Genomic DNA, 12,729 nt, shown 5'->3' with positions numbered 1-12,729 from the left:
ATTTGCAGGGCTCTTCAGCTGCTTTATAGATGACCAGATCAGGAAATTTTAATTCGCTCATCCACACAGTTCTGCCTCTGGAATTTCTCTTGATTCTTTCCTGAGAAATTCCAGGAGAAATTCCAGGAGCAAAACTGTGTGGATGAGTGAGTTAAAAGAGAGGAAAGTGCATCCAGATGTCTGTTTCCCTCTCCCTGCACTCTTAATCTAACCTGATGATGCCCGTTCCCCTTCCAAAACACCTCTTCCTGTTCTCCTTTCAAGACAACCCCTTCCTAGTAGACCATGGTACTACTGTTGTTCTTGATTGCCTGCTACACCATTGCCCCAAAATCCTGGCATCACTTTCTTTCTCCTGGAATTGCATAACGTGTGCCAGGCTTGCTCTACATGCACACACGAAACATATTCCTGTACCTCTTCCTTCATGCTCCAGATACCAGAGGCTACTGGCAGTGGGGTCAGAAGCGCCTGTTTTCACGCCTCTTTCTGTCAAGCTTCTCTTTTCTTCCTCCTTGACTCGTGCCCTCTTTCCCCTCCTCTTCCTCTGTGTATGAGCCAGCCAGGAGAAAGCAAGCAGATAACCAGATGGCATGGGCCATTACTGAGGAGCCTCAAGTCGCTGTTATCGGACTCAGTCTCTGTGCATGCAGCCCAAGGGCTGTTTTATCACCACAAGGAGCAGCAGCAGCAGCTCATGTGGCCAGCACAGCCTTCTGCATTTCCTTTTTACAAGGCGGTTCAGAGATGAGTTGTTCCTTTGGTTTTGGTTTCTAAAGGGAACCTCTGCTGGGGCTGTGTAATGACAAGCTATTTGGTTTGTCTGTTAAGCGCTAGATGTGGCCCGTACGCCAGCAGTTAAAAAGCCTGGTGGGCCTATTGTCAGAGTCCTGGGGGTGGCTCAAGGAAATGTACTTGTACTATCCGAGCTGTGCTGCGTCCTTGCACTTAAAGCTTGAACCCTTTCTTTAGCAAAATCTGCAAGCAGGCTCAGATAGCCTGTTCTGTTGCAGGGGAGTTTTATTCTGGGGAACTTTACCCTGCTAATGCTTGTGGAGAATATTTCAAATAGACTTTGTCCCTTTACTAAAATGTAATAAATTATGCATATTCTTCACAAATATGTGAGAGCAATTTCTGGGCATATTGCCACTCATTCACCTGGAGAATTATTATGAGATAGCACAAATATTGATTAATCAATTAGAATTGATTAACTCAAAGGAAGGTGAAAGAAAGAGTAATATAACCTTGTTTTATGAATAGTGGACTCCTATGCTTAAGGCCAAAGCATTCCTTGAAAAGAGCTGCTAACATAAGATTCTCATAATAATAATGATAATACACAACATATAATTATAAAATATGGTAATAGTACATAATATATAATATAATTATAATAATTCTCATAAGTTCTTAAAAATTTTGGTGAAGAATTAGGACTACAGATGTTGGAGTTAAGGGGAATACAGATTTTATACCAGCAATCCTGGAGAGGGCCCACAATGTCTGAAAGTATTAATACTCTGCCCTCACAGGTAGTACAAAACTCCTTCCAAACTAATGGGTTTCCAAACTAATAAAACTACACTTAATACTTTGTTTTTATTGATGGAAAAATTAATATTTACATCAGATCTAGTAAACAAGAACTGTCTCCATCTTGCCTGTGATCAGTTATTGAAAATGTTCTGGAACAGAACTGGCAAATGTAAGATGCCTTCACTTTTGGCTTAAGAATTTTATCCGCACTGCTGACAAGCTGCATTGTGCTGGCAAGCACAGCAGTGACAGTATTGGGTTAATCTACAGAAGCAGCTATAAAACTTGGTACTGAATTTGAGCATACCTCATTAAAAACTCTTGTAACTTTTGTCATATTTAGTAATAATTTGGCTAATTTTGTCTAGTTTTTATTCTTTCACCTTTACAGAGCTACACGATTGTGTTTAACACAGCGAACACAGTTGCAAACTGCAGTACACATTTGTGGGTCACACTAGGAGTAGTTCTTTGATGTCCATTGATGTGGTGCTTTTGTAATCATTTCCAGTGTTTTCTGACATTTTAAAGTAGAGTCAGGGCTGAATAGCAGAGATGTTTCAAAGGTTAGCTGCACAGGCAAAGTAAATTTTTTTTGTTAGCAGCAGAGTAAGTTATGAGAAATTAGTGGGAAGAGGATTGACAGTGGTCAGGAGGAGGTCGTTTGGAGCGGAAGGGGCCATGAGGCTTTAGGAACTCGGGTGGTAAATTTGGAGGGGCTGATGGGAAGAGTAAGGGAGAGGAGTTTGACAAGAACTAGTGATAATCAGGTAGCATTCAGGTGGAGGTGTGGGATAAACAGCTTCCTCCTCTCCATGAGATAGATGGAGGACCTTCCCCATACCTGCAATAAGCCCCATATCTTCTTGTCCCTCAGCACCTATACCTGTTTCTGCTCCTGGTACGGGATGAAAGACAGAACAAAAGAGAGCTGAAGGGAGCAGGGATTTTGCTGACATCTTTACCAGACTTTCACTCACCCCGAGAAGAAATGTCCTACTGAGATGTTCATCTAGCCCAGTGCTTTGCCTCCAACAGTGGTGACAGGAGAGACTGTTTAAGTTGAGCACATGAGTGTAGCCACTTTCTGCAGTCCCTAATACTCCATGCCCAGCATCCCCAGTTACTGTGCTACGGATATCAGAGGGTACATCCTGGCCTAATCCTTTCAGCATCCTGTTATGGACTTGTAGTCCATGAATTTATTTAATCTCTTTCTGAAGCTGCTGTTACTGTCTGCTTTTACAGCCTTCCATGGCAGCAAGTTTTGGAAATTTACTATGCTTTGTGTAATATTATCTGTTTTAAACTGATCTATTAGTGTTACTGAATGCCCCCTAGTTCTTGTTTTGCAGGATTTGGTAAAAAGTTTCATAGTCAGCTCATCCAACATCTTTGTGATTTTTGTAAACCTTGACTGGGCACAACATTACACCATCAACATGTTTAATATATTTTTAGAAATAACAGGTAGCTGACAATAGATTGGAGTTTGATATGTTTCTTAGCATATGGAGTGATTGCAGTATCTCCTCCTTTTTTTTAAGTTAGGAGACTGCTACTTTTTTAAGAATGAGATAACGAACAGTTACATTAGTTTATTGTGTCTGCAAACATATGCAACTAGTATATTTGGAAACTATTTGCAACTCTACTGTTTCTGCTCTTTTTCTGAATTACAATTTGTTATTGTTTTGAGGACAAATTAATATTGTATTAGCATTTGGATTTAGCCTGGCAAACTGCTGAAAAGAATCAGCCAACTTGGTCAAAAGGGCTAGTTACAAAATCTAGAAATGTTACTGAGCCTCACTGATGGGCACGTGTACGATACTTGAGATGCAGAACTCTAACTTAACATGTAAATATCTAGAAGAAGGTCAAGGTAAATTCTCAAGGAGAATATTGATTAATACTCAAGTATACATTGAAATATAAATTAGATCCTTGTTAGTGAAGAAATAAATGTCTTTTGGTTAGTTTATAAGTAGATACTGCACAAGGGAGCTAAGCATTTTGAATTGGATCCACAGTGCTGCTGACATTTATATTAGAGTTCCAGAGTAGTATACATACATGGTTTTTGTTCTGGAAAAACAAATAAGGAGAACTGGAGACATGAATTCTGTAATTCACTCTTCCTCTCTAAGGTTCTGACATATGGATTAAGACCTCTTTTTCTTCCCTGGTTTCCCTGCCTATGTTTTTCTGACTTTTCCTCTCTCTTCTTTTTCTCCCTACTCTGGTTCTCTGTCTGCTTCATATTAATATTATGCAGAACATTAATTGCTTGATATGTATTGCTCAAAGTGAGGATAAGGTGGCCAACAAGATATCATTTTAACTTAGGCTCATTTAAATAAAATGGTTGCAGGAATAAAGCGGTTATGAGAACTGAGTTTTGGGGAATAGAAGAAAAGAAGATTGTCTTTTGTTCATATGTTAGTCTTGATGGCTGTATCTCAGAACATTGTAATTTTTACAACAGTCATATAAGATAGTGGAGTCTTGTTATTACCATTGTACTGAAGTGCAAGGAAATCTAATACTTGCTTTGGTTATACAGGATGTCTCAGATCAAAAAAGGGAATTAGCTAAGATTTCCTTTCTACTACGTAGCACTCCAGCAGCTCACTCATCCTTCCCCTTTATTGGGGTTGCCAAACGTTAATCCTAACATATCATCCAATACTCCTGGTACTTACTTTACCCACCTTGATAGTGGTTGGAGCCTACCAGTACCTGACAGATTCCAGCGATGTCTTGCATTTCCTGTTAGAAGCCACATCACTTTAATTGTACAAATATACTTGTGCCTTTTAAATACAGAATACCTTTTTTTAAATAGCAGAAAAGGAAATTTGTCGAAAGTCACACTTTCACATTTGTCCTTGTCATGACTTTTGGTCATGATCATGTCCTACTTTTTATTCTTTCTGTAGTGCCATCATTGATTCAGTTTATGGCATTTTGTCAAACAAGAAAAGTTTGTATCAACAATTTAAACATTGATGTTTCTTAGAAGCCCCAGTGTTTAGGAGCAGTTGAGTTTAGTCTGAAGAGTTTTGTTCTTTTTCCTTTACAAAATGGCTCACAGCAAATCTATAAAATGACGTTAGGAAGACACATACCTGGCACAGAGGTAGCAAATCACTTGGTAGTCTGGCAGTTAAAAGAGCCAGTGGCATTTGGAAGGGATGCATCACATTGTCAGCTCTCCTGATGGAAACAAAAGCCCTTTTCCAAGGACATGCTAGTGAATAGATTTTTAATGTGTACTAAATAAAATGTGGCTTTACTTATATTCAATGGCCATTATCTAACTGAATGTTTTTCTCAAGGAATCATCTTGATATGCAATTGCCATGTTTGTTTTCTTGACTTTAAAGGAATTGAAGTTAATACATTGTTTTCCAATACAACCTGCTTCTGGAGGATAGTGCTTACCTGATGTGATATCAAGTATACGTTAGGAGAGCTGGAGTGCCTGTTTGTAGTTATTCACTTGATCTAGTAAGAAGGATAGAGTCAGACATTGTTCCAGGGGGATTTCCTTGATAATATAGTTATCATTACTGTCTGGGGCTTTGTTCTTCTGTAATTCTTGCGTCATCTGTTTGTAACTGACTGTAAATATGCACACAATTTTGTACATTTCAGATAATGAAATGGCAATAGATCTGGTTTACACATGTTATTTATGTATGTATATCACCACAGGCCTATACAGTTGGTATCTAAGTCTCACTTTAGGCATAGTGAAATAATGCCTGACAGAGTGGTTCATAAAGCCTCTGCTTAGGTGCTACATTGTTCATACATAACTATCACCTGGTATTTTCTGACATTAAAGTTCTGCTTCTGTGCTAGAGTTTCATGCTGCCCCCATGGGATAAAGGCAAAGGAGGCAACTCCTTTTTGCAACATGGCTGGTGTTCAGAATCCGTATTCACACAAAGGGTGTCAGAGAGCATCGGGCTCCTGTTCAAGTGCTGCTGAAGAGCACCTATGTACTGTAACTGTTACTGAGGAGAGAGAGATCCCAGGAGCACAGCAAAGAGGACAAACCAGCAGAGGCTTTGCAGTTAACAAGGCAGTTTGTGCAGATGAGAGCATGAAGGGGGCCTGGAAACAGTGCTCAAGACTGTGTGGGACCGCTGGAGTCAGTGCAGCGAGAGTGGCGATGTGCCCCAGGGGAGGCTTCCCAGCCCCAACTGGAGCAGCCAGCCATGAACATCAGCGGCCCAGTGCAGATCGCAAGGTAGGATGCAGCCATCTAGCTTCAGGCTGCAGGGAGTGCCTGTTGTCCCTCCCAGATGCTGGGGGACAGTGGTGGTTTCACCTCTGGGAGCCGTGCTGTGGTCAAGGTGCTGAGCAGCCAGAGGAGGAGCTACAGGAGGATGTGAGCAGGACTGCATAGCATCAGGCAGGGCAAATGGGACCCTTGGCAGGGTCTTTGCAGAGTCTGCTGCAGAGACAGCAGCCTGAACCCTGAATGGAAGAAGGGACATTTAGAGCCTATATTCACATAAGTGGTGGATAGTGACTCTCAAAATGGGGAAGGCTGGAAACTTGCCTTCTGGTAATAAAAGGCTCCTTCTCCACCTTTAGATGTGCATTTGCAGAATAGATACAGTGCCCTGGTTACACGTGAGGAGGAACAAACTCCATTAGGGGAGGCATCAGAGCCAGCTGTCCATGTGGACAGTGGTACTGCCAACATTATCTTTGAAAGGTCGTGGTGGTTGGGGGAGGTTTCTGAGGACTGGAAGAAAGCAAATGTCACTCCTGTCTTCAAGAAGGGCAAGAAGTGGGATCCAGGAACTACAGGTTGGTCAGTTACGCCTCAGTCCCTGGCAGATGATGAGCAAGATGATGAAGCAAATAATCCTGAAAACAATTTCCAAACGTATGGAGGACAGGAAGGTGATTGGGAGTAGTCAGCATGGATTTACAAAGAGGAAGTCATGCCTGACCAACCTGATAGCCTTCTAAGATGAGTTAATTGGCTCCACAGATGAAGGGAGAGCAATGGCTGTTGTTTACCTTCACTTTAGCAAGGCTTTGGACACTGTCTCCCATAATGTTCTTCCAGACAAACTGATAAAGCACAGACCAGATGTGAGGATGGCTGAAAACTGACAGAACTGCTGGACTCAAAGGGTTATGATCAGCAGCATGAAATCCTGCTGGAGGCCAGTCACTAGTGGTGTCCCCCATGGGTCAATCCTGGGGCCAATACTCTTTAACATCTTCATTAATAACCTGGAGGAAGGGACAGTGTGCCCCCTCAGCAAGTTTGCAGATGATACAACACTGGGAGGAGTGGCTCACACAGCAGATGGTTGTGCTGCCATTCAGAGGACCTTGGCAGGCTGGAGAAATGGGCAGGGAGGAACCTCATGAAGTTCAACAAAGGGAAATGCAAAGTCCTGCACCTGGGGAGGAATAACCCCATGCACCAGGACAGGCTGGGGACCGACCAGCTGGGGAGCAGCTTTGCAGAGAAGGACCTGGGGGTCCTGGTTGACGACAAGCTGAACATGAGGCAGCAATGCGTCCTCATGGCAAAGAAGGGGCCCATGGTATCCTGGGGTGCATTAGGCACAGTGTTGCCAGCAGGCTGAGGGAGGTGATCCTCCCCTCTACTCAGCACTGGTGAGACGCATCTGGGGTGCTGTGTCCAGTTCTGGGCTCTCCAGTACAAGAGAAACATGGCCATACTGGAGCAGGTCCAGTGAAGGGTCACTAAGATGATAAAGGGAATGGGGCATCTCTCATATGAGGGGAGGCTGAGAGATCTGGGATTGCTCAGGATGGAGAAGAGAAGGCTCAGGGGGATCTTACCAATGTGTATAACTACCTCATGGCAGGAGTAAATAAGATGGAGCCAGACTCTTCTCAGAGATGCCTAGTGACAGGACAAGAGGCAATGCACACAAGTTGTAATACAGGAAATTCTGCTTAAAGACAAGAAGAGATTTTTTTACTGTGAGGGTGGTCAAACACTGGAAAAGATTGCCTAGAGAGGTTGTGGAGGTTCCATCCTTGGAGATATTTAAAACCCAACTGGATGCAGCCCTGAGCCACCAGCTCTAGGTGACCCTACTTTGAGCAAGAAGTTGGACTAGACTGTCTCTAGAGGTCCTTTCCAACCTCAAAAAGTCTGTGACTCTTAAATCATCAAATACTTACTTTATAGTGATCTAGGGTAATTTTACTTTGCTGAGCGGTTAATTTACATATTTTGGGACTAAAGAGCTAAGAATACATGCTGACTGTTCTTCACTAGTTATCAGCCATAGTTACACACCCTTCATATTAAATGTTTCCTTAGTTCAATGCTTTGAAGGTTTTCAGTACAGGGAAAAATGTCATTTGGTTGACTAGAAAGACAGATATTGTTTGCCAGGAGATTAAGAAGAATGTCCAAAGGCAGAATTTGACTGTCCGGAGTAGATTATTTTACATTCTTGTCACCTGTCTTCTGTTCTATAATTGGTAACAATGAAACAAATCAGAGGACATTCTGTGGCCCTGGGGCCACATGACGCAATACTACATGTGTACATACAGCTAAACTGCCTTGCACCTTCCTCTCCTCCTGACCCCACCAAACCAACCAGCTAACCGGGGGGGGGGGGGGGGGGGGGGGGGGGGCGGTATTCATACTGCGTCCTGGAACAAGCTGTGGCTCGTTAGCTCCTCCAAACCATGACTGGGCTTTGTCAGGAGAGTGATAGTTGGCCCAAGCTGAAGCTGCACCAGCTGTGCTGACAGTTCCACCAAGAACCAAACAGCCTGGACCATACCATGCCAGTGCTCGAGTCGGTCCCCCGGGCCCATTAAATTTATATTTCATAGGTGTAGTCTTTGATTCTGATTGATCTAAAAATGCAAAAGAACTTTGCTGAAGACAATTCATTTGAGCCAGTGTAAAACCAGGGTAGGTACAGTTTCAGGCTAATTAAGAGAGGAGAAGAAAACCTGCACTATCTCCAGTTTATGTGATATGAGAAGATATATCATGCTGGCTAATGCTGGTAGGGGAGCTAATGCTCCTTTATCCAACAGGTAAATCCACACCTGAAAGCCAGCGTGATGAGACAGTAATGATGGTTTCTTTCTTCACTCAGCTAGTAAATTTTTTTGTGAATTCATGCTCTGTCATTAAAGATCAATTATTAGAAAGATTCTTTTGGAGAGAAATGCAATAACTACCCTTCCAAAAAACTTTATAAAAAAATGTAAAATTCTTTATATAGCTAGCAATCTTGGTACATGAATTTGATTTGTATTGTGGATGTACCTCTCAGAAAATCTGGTTTCCCACTCTGGTTTCCCACAGCTTTTAAGAAAATTAAAATATGTTCTCTATACAAAGGATGGTATTCAAAGTACCCTTTCATGGCAACAACCCAAGGTTCCCATCATTTTCTCAAAAATCTTCCTTTTTTGACATTTACATGCTTCTCAGTTTAGCGTCCAACAAAAATCTATTGCTGGTATTAATCAGAGTGTGTAACTAAATGTCATATAAATAATCTGATTTTAAAACATATAAACTTTAGTTTTGCTAATTTGTATTTGGAAAGCGCACTGTCCTTAAGAAATATCAATACTTTGTTATATTTGAAAAACCTGTATTAAGATAATGAAATTAAGGCAGAAGTTACTAAGATTGCACAACATACATGTTTAATGCTTCAGATTCTTTATAAACTGTTTTTATTGGAAATGTATCATATTTATAATGTATCATTCTTAGAATATGGATTGCCAGATTGCCACAGCATTAAACGTAACAGATTTACAAACACTGATATAAAAAACCCTGTTTGTATGTACTTTTAAAATCAAAACTGCTTTAAGAAAGTTTTCAGACTACTTCATTTTTACTAAATACCAGCATTTATTTTGCCTATACAGTCCTTAATCTGGTATGTTTATTTCTTGAGAGAAGTTCGACAAAGAAAAAAGTTTCCTGAATTCAGTGACTGTATTATTATCGGCTGAGGTTCCCACGGTGCACACCTTAGGAGAGGAGGCTGCTGGAGAGCGAGGGACTCAGCACTGTGCAGTCCTCAGCACTAGCTGTGTGACTGGGGCTTTGTGTCGCTGTTCACCCAAATGCTACACAAACTGTAATTTTTTCCTTTCCGTCGCTGGCTTTCCTGTTGTGTTCATCACAGAAACACTGGAATGTTTCCCAAACACGAGCAGCAGGGAGTCTCCTTCTGACACCTTGCTGTGGGAGGGGAGGATGTGTTGAAGCTATTACTTTACAGATGGGTAATATCAGATTCAGAATAAATATTTGAGTTTCCTTCAGTAGTTGCCCATGTCTCGCAGTTGGAAATGTATGTGACCACAATTTATTTGATCTCTGATCCATATTCTCATTCTTAACATGAAAGTTATAAAACCTGCTTGCCTAGCTCGCTGGTGTGTGAATCCTCCTGATTCCCTGCCAAACTGAGGCTCAATTTACTGACACTCCCCATAGTTGCTTTGCAAGGATAAAGATAGGTAATTTTAGAATTAAAAAGTAATCTGTTATCAGAGCATTGATTATGCGAAAAGTGTCCTGTATGAGTTGTTTGGGAGGAGATGTGAACTGGGGGAGGGTACATAAGTATTTCAGCAGCGTCTAAGTGCATGTCGCAGGCATGCATGTGTACAGGTACAAAATTCTCTCTCTGTAATTGTACTGTGGGAACTGAAGAAGAAATAGAATTGGCTGAGACTACTGTATCTTTTGAATCTTGCTGAGAATAAACAAAGTTCACTAATATATCTGTCTAAAAATAAATCACCTACACAAACAAGATTTTTTTTTGCAAGATGCATCAAAGAATTCTCATTTTCAAATATTTAAATTGTGAAACCTGACAGCCACCTATACATTTCTGTACCTCTTCCTGAGAGCTGACTTTCATTCTTAGTTGATATTTGTCACTTTGTATATGGATGATGATGTGGAGAATTTGCTTGTAAAAGTCTGGCAATCAAAATGTTGTCTTAGAAAATGCAGGAATTTCAGTGGGGATTTGGTTTTCTTTTCACTTTTCTCTTCCCGGTGAAAACAGTGGGTTCTGCAACTTCTTTCTTTCATGAATTTAGCATTTTTAGTACAAACTGGGATCTGTAGGAATTAGTGCAATTAATGAAACTCTTTAGTAGTGAGCAGAAAATTTGTGCATTGCTACTGTAATTTTTATTTTCTGAAATTGAGCTTTTGTCAAACAGGTCTCCCCTTAGCCCAAAAGAGACTCCCACTAATTTAAGGGAAGGTATCAAATATTACTGGGATACCATCTGTTTTTTTTTCTGTTAGTGAGATGCATACCTACAACTTAGGTTTTATGCTGGATTTATCCAAAATGCATCACCGTGACATTTTTAGAATCTGCATTTTTTTTCTCTGAAAGAAAATTGATGGTTTTGAAAGGTTGTTGAAGACTGGAGGGGTTTTTTATAATTATTTTAAATTTTCCCAGCAGGAATTGATAACTTGCAGGACATGAGTGATTATCATGGGGACTTTTTTTTTCCTCTGTAGCAGGTTTTACTTCTTATAATCTTGGCTTGTGGGAACTGAACTATGTGCCTGGTTTGCTTATTAGTCTGCACTGTCATTATTTTATGTGGAAAGTTTTGGGAAGAGGACCAGTTGACTTTAAATCAGTTGTGATTTATTTAGAAATGTAAAATACTTGTGAATAATTCTGCAGATAATAAAATGACAGTTATTTAGCTCTCAAATGTATTAAGTAACTTCAAGTGTTAAAAATATTTTTTTTGAAAAGGAATTGTATTTGTGATTTCTACTCAGCTGTCTAAAGATCTGATGACATAAAGTTTGTGTCTTTATGTCATCTTCTGGAAAAGTTGTATCTTTTAGTGAGCTTGATTCATAATTATGAGACTGAAAATGTTCTAACCTGAAATCTTAGGTGAAGCACCTTGAATAAGTATTTCAACGGTACATACTGTTCCTTCAGTAAATAACAGTATCAATACAGCAAATAACCTCCTTTTGCTCTTTTTAGTTCAGCCTTTTTTCAAAATATCTTGGGAGTATTTTAATTCCTAAGGCCCGGGGGCTGTTATACTACATTTCCTTGCAAGAGTTGCAGTCAGAGGGTCACTGTTGGAGTGTGCACCCTCTGCCCCCAGGGAAGTGTGCAGCAGTTTGCATATTCCTATTTCTTTTCAAATGGCAGCTGGGTGCTGTTTGTTGGGGAGGCACTTTACCAACTTAGATGTCAAGCAAGGGAAAGGGGAATGCGCTTTTTCAAATGCTTTAGACAACTAATAGACTTAGTGTCAATTCTGCAGATGGTGTGGGAGTTCCTTTTAGTTTACATAGGGAAAAGTGAAAAAACTGAAGAAATACTACCTGTTAGTTTGAGTTTTTAGAGGACAATTCATGTACATAATTTTCAGTGTCTCCCAATGACACACACACACTTCTCTTTTTCTCTGAAATTAAAATCTAACCCATTCACTGAACTGACAGTAAAATGATCCTTCTTTTTGCAAATGCATGCCTGACTGTAATGAAAAAGATACTAAACAGAGAGAGAGTTAAATAATTCCTAGGCTGCCTTGCTGGTCTAGGTAGGATACATGATGTGTTGCTGTATTTTACTTTGTATTGAGGATGGATGCTGCAATTCTGTTGTTCTTTGTGCCCATTTACAGTAGAGACACACAATAAACTCTGCTAAGTAAAATTGTGTTTAGTTTTCATTTTTTAAAAAGGCTTGGATAAGGTAGTACTGCTGACATTTTAAGTGCTTTGAGTAAGTGAAGAAATTTGGTAGGGTAAGGATGAAATTAATGCCACCTAGCTTTATCTATCTAAAAATTAAGTATCTAGTATAACTATTCAAGTTATAGTAGGTCTATCATCAAAGGAAAGAAAGAGACATCTCTAGCGAATGACTCTGAGATACATGGTGTGGTTATATCTGTCCATGGACTGTAAAAGGACTCTAGAGAACTGGCTTTACTGGTATTATTTGAAAAGGTAAATGCCACTTTTCAATGGCTGGAAATGCCATGAATTAAGTAAGTTGTGTGGGGAAAACTCTAAATCCACAGGCTTTTCTTTCTTGTGGTTTTCAGTAGAACCTGCTTGTTCCAGTATGATACATACTTAATAAGTATCAAAAAGTAAGC

The 12,729-nt window shown here is 40.4% G+C and overlaps 1 protein-coding gene across 1 annotated transcript in view; it reads left to right on the top strand.

Annotated features, from left to right (window-relative positions):
• Positions 1-12,729, top strand: part of PRKAR2B (protein kinase cAMP-dependent type II regulatory subunit beta) — a 94,850-nt gene that overhangs the window by 73,396 nt on the left and 8,725 nt on the right. The window lies entirely within an intron of this gene.

The sequence above is a fragment of the Apteryx mantelli genome, chromosome 1 (genome assembly GCF_036417845.1).
Source record: "Apteryx mantelli isolate bAptMan1 chromosome 1, bAptMan1.hap1, whole genome shotgun sequence".
Classification (NCBI taxonomy): Eukaryota; Metazoa; Chordata; class Aves; order Apterygiformes; family Apterygidae; genus Apteryx; species Apteryx mantelli.
This window is presented reverse-complemented; position numbering and strand designations above follow the sequence as displayed.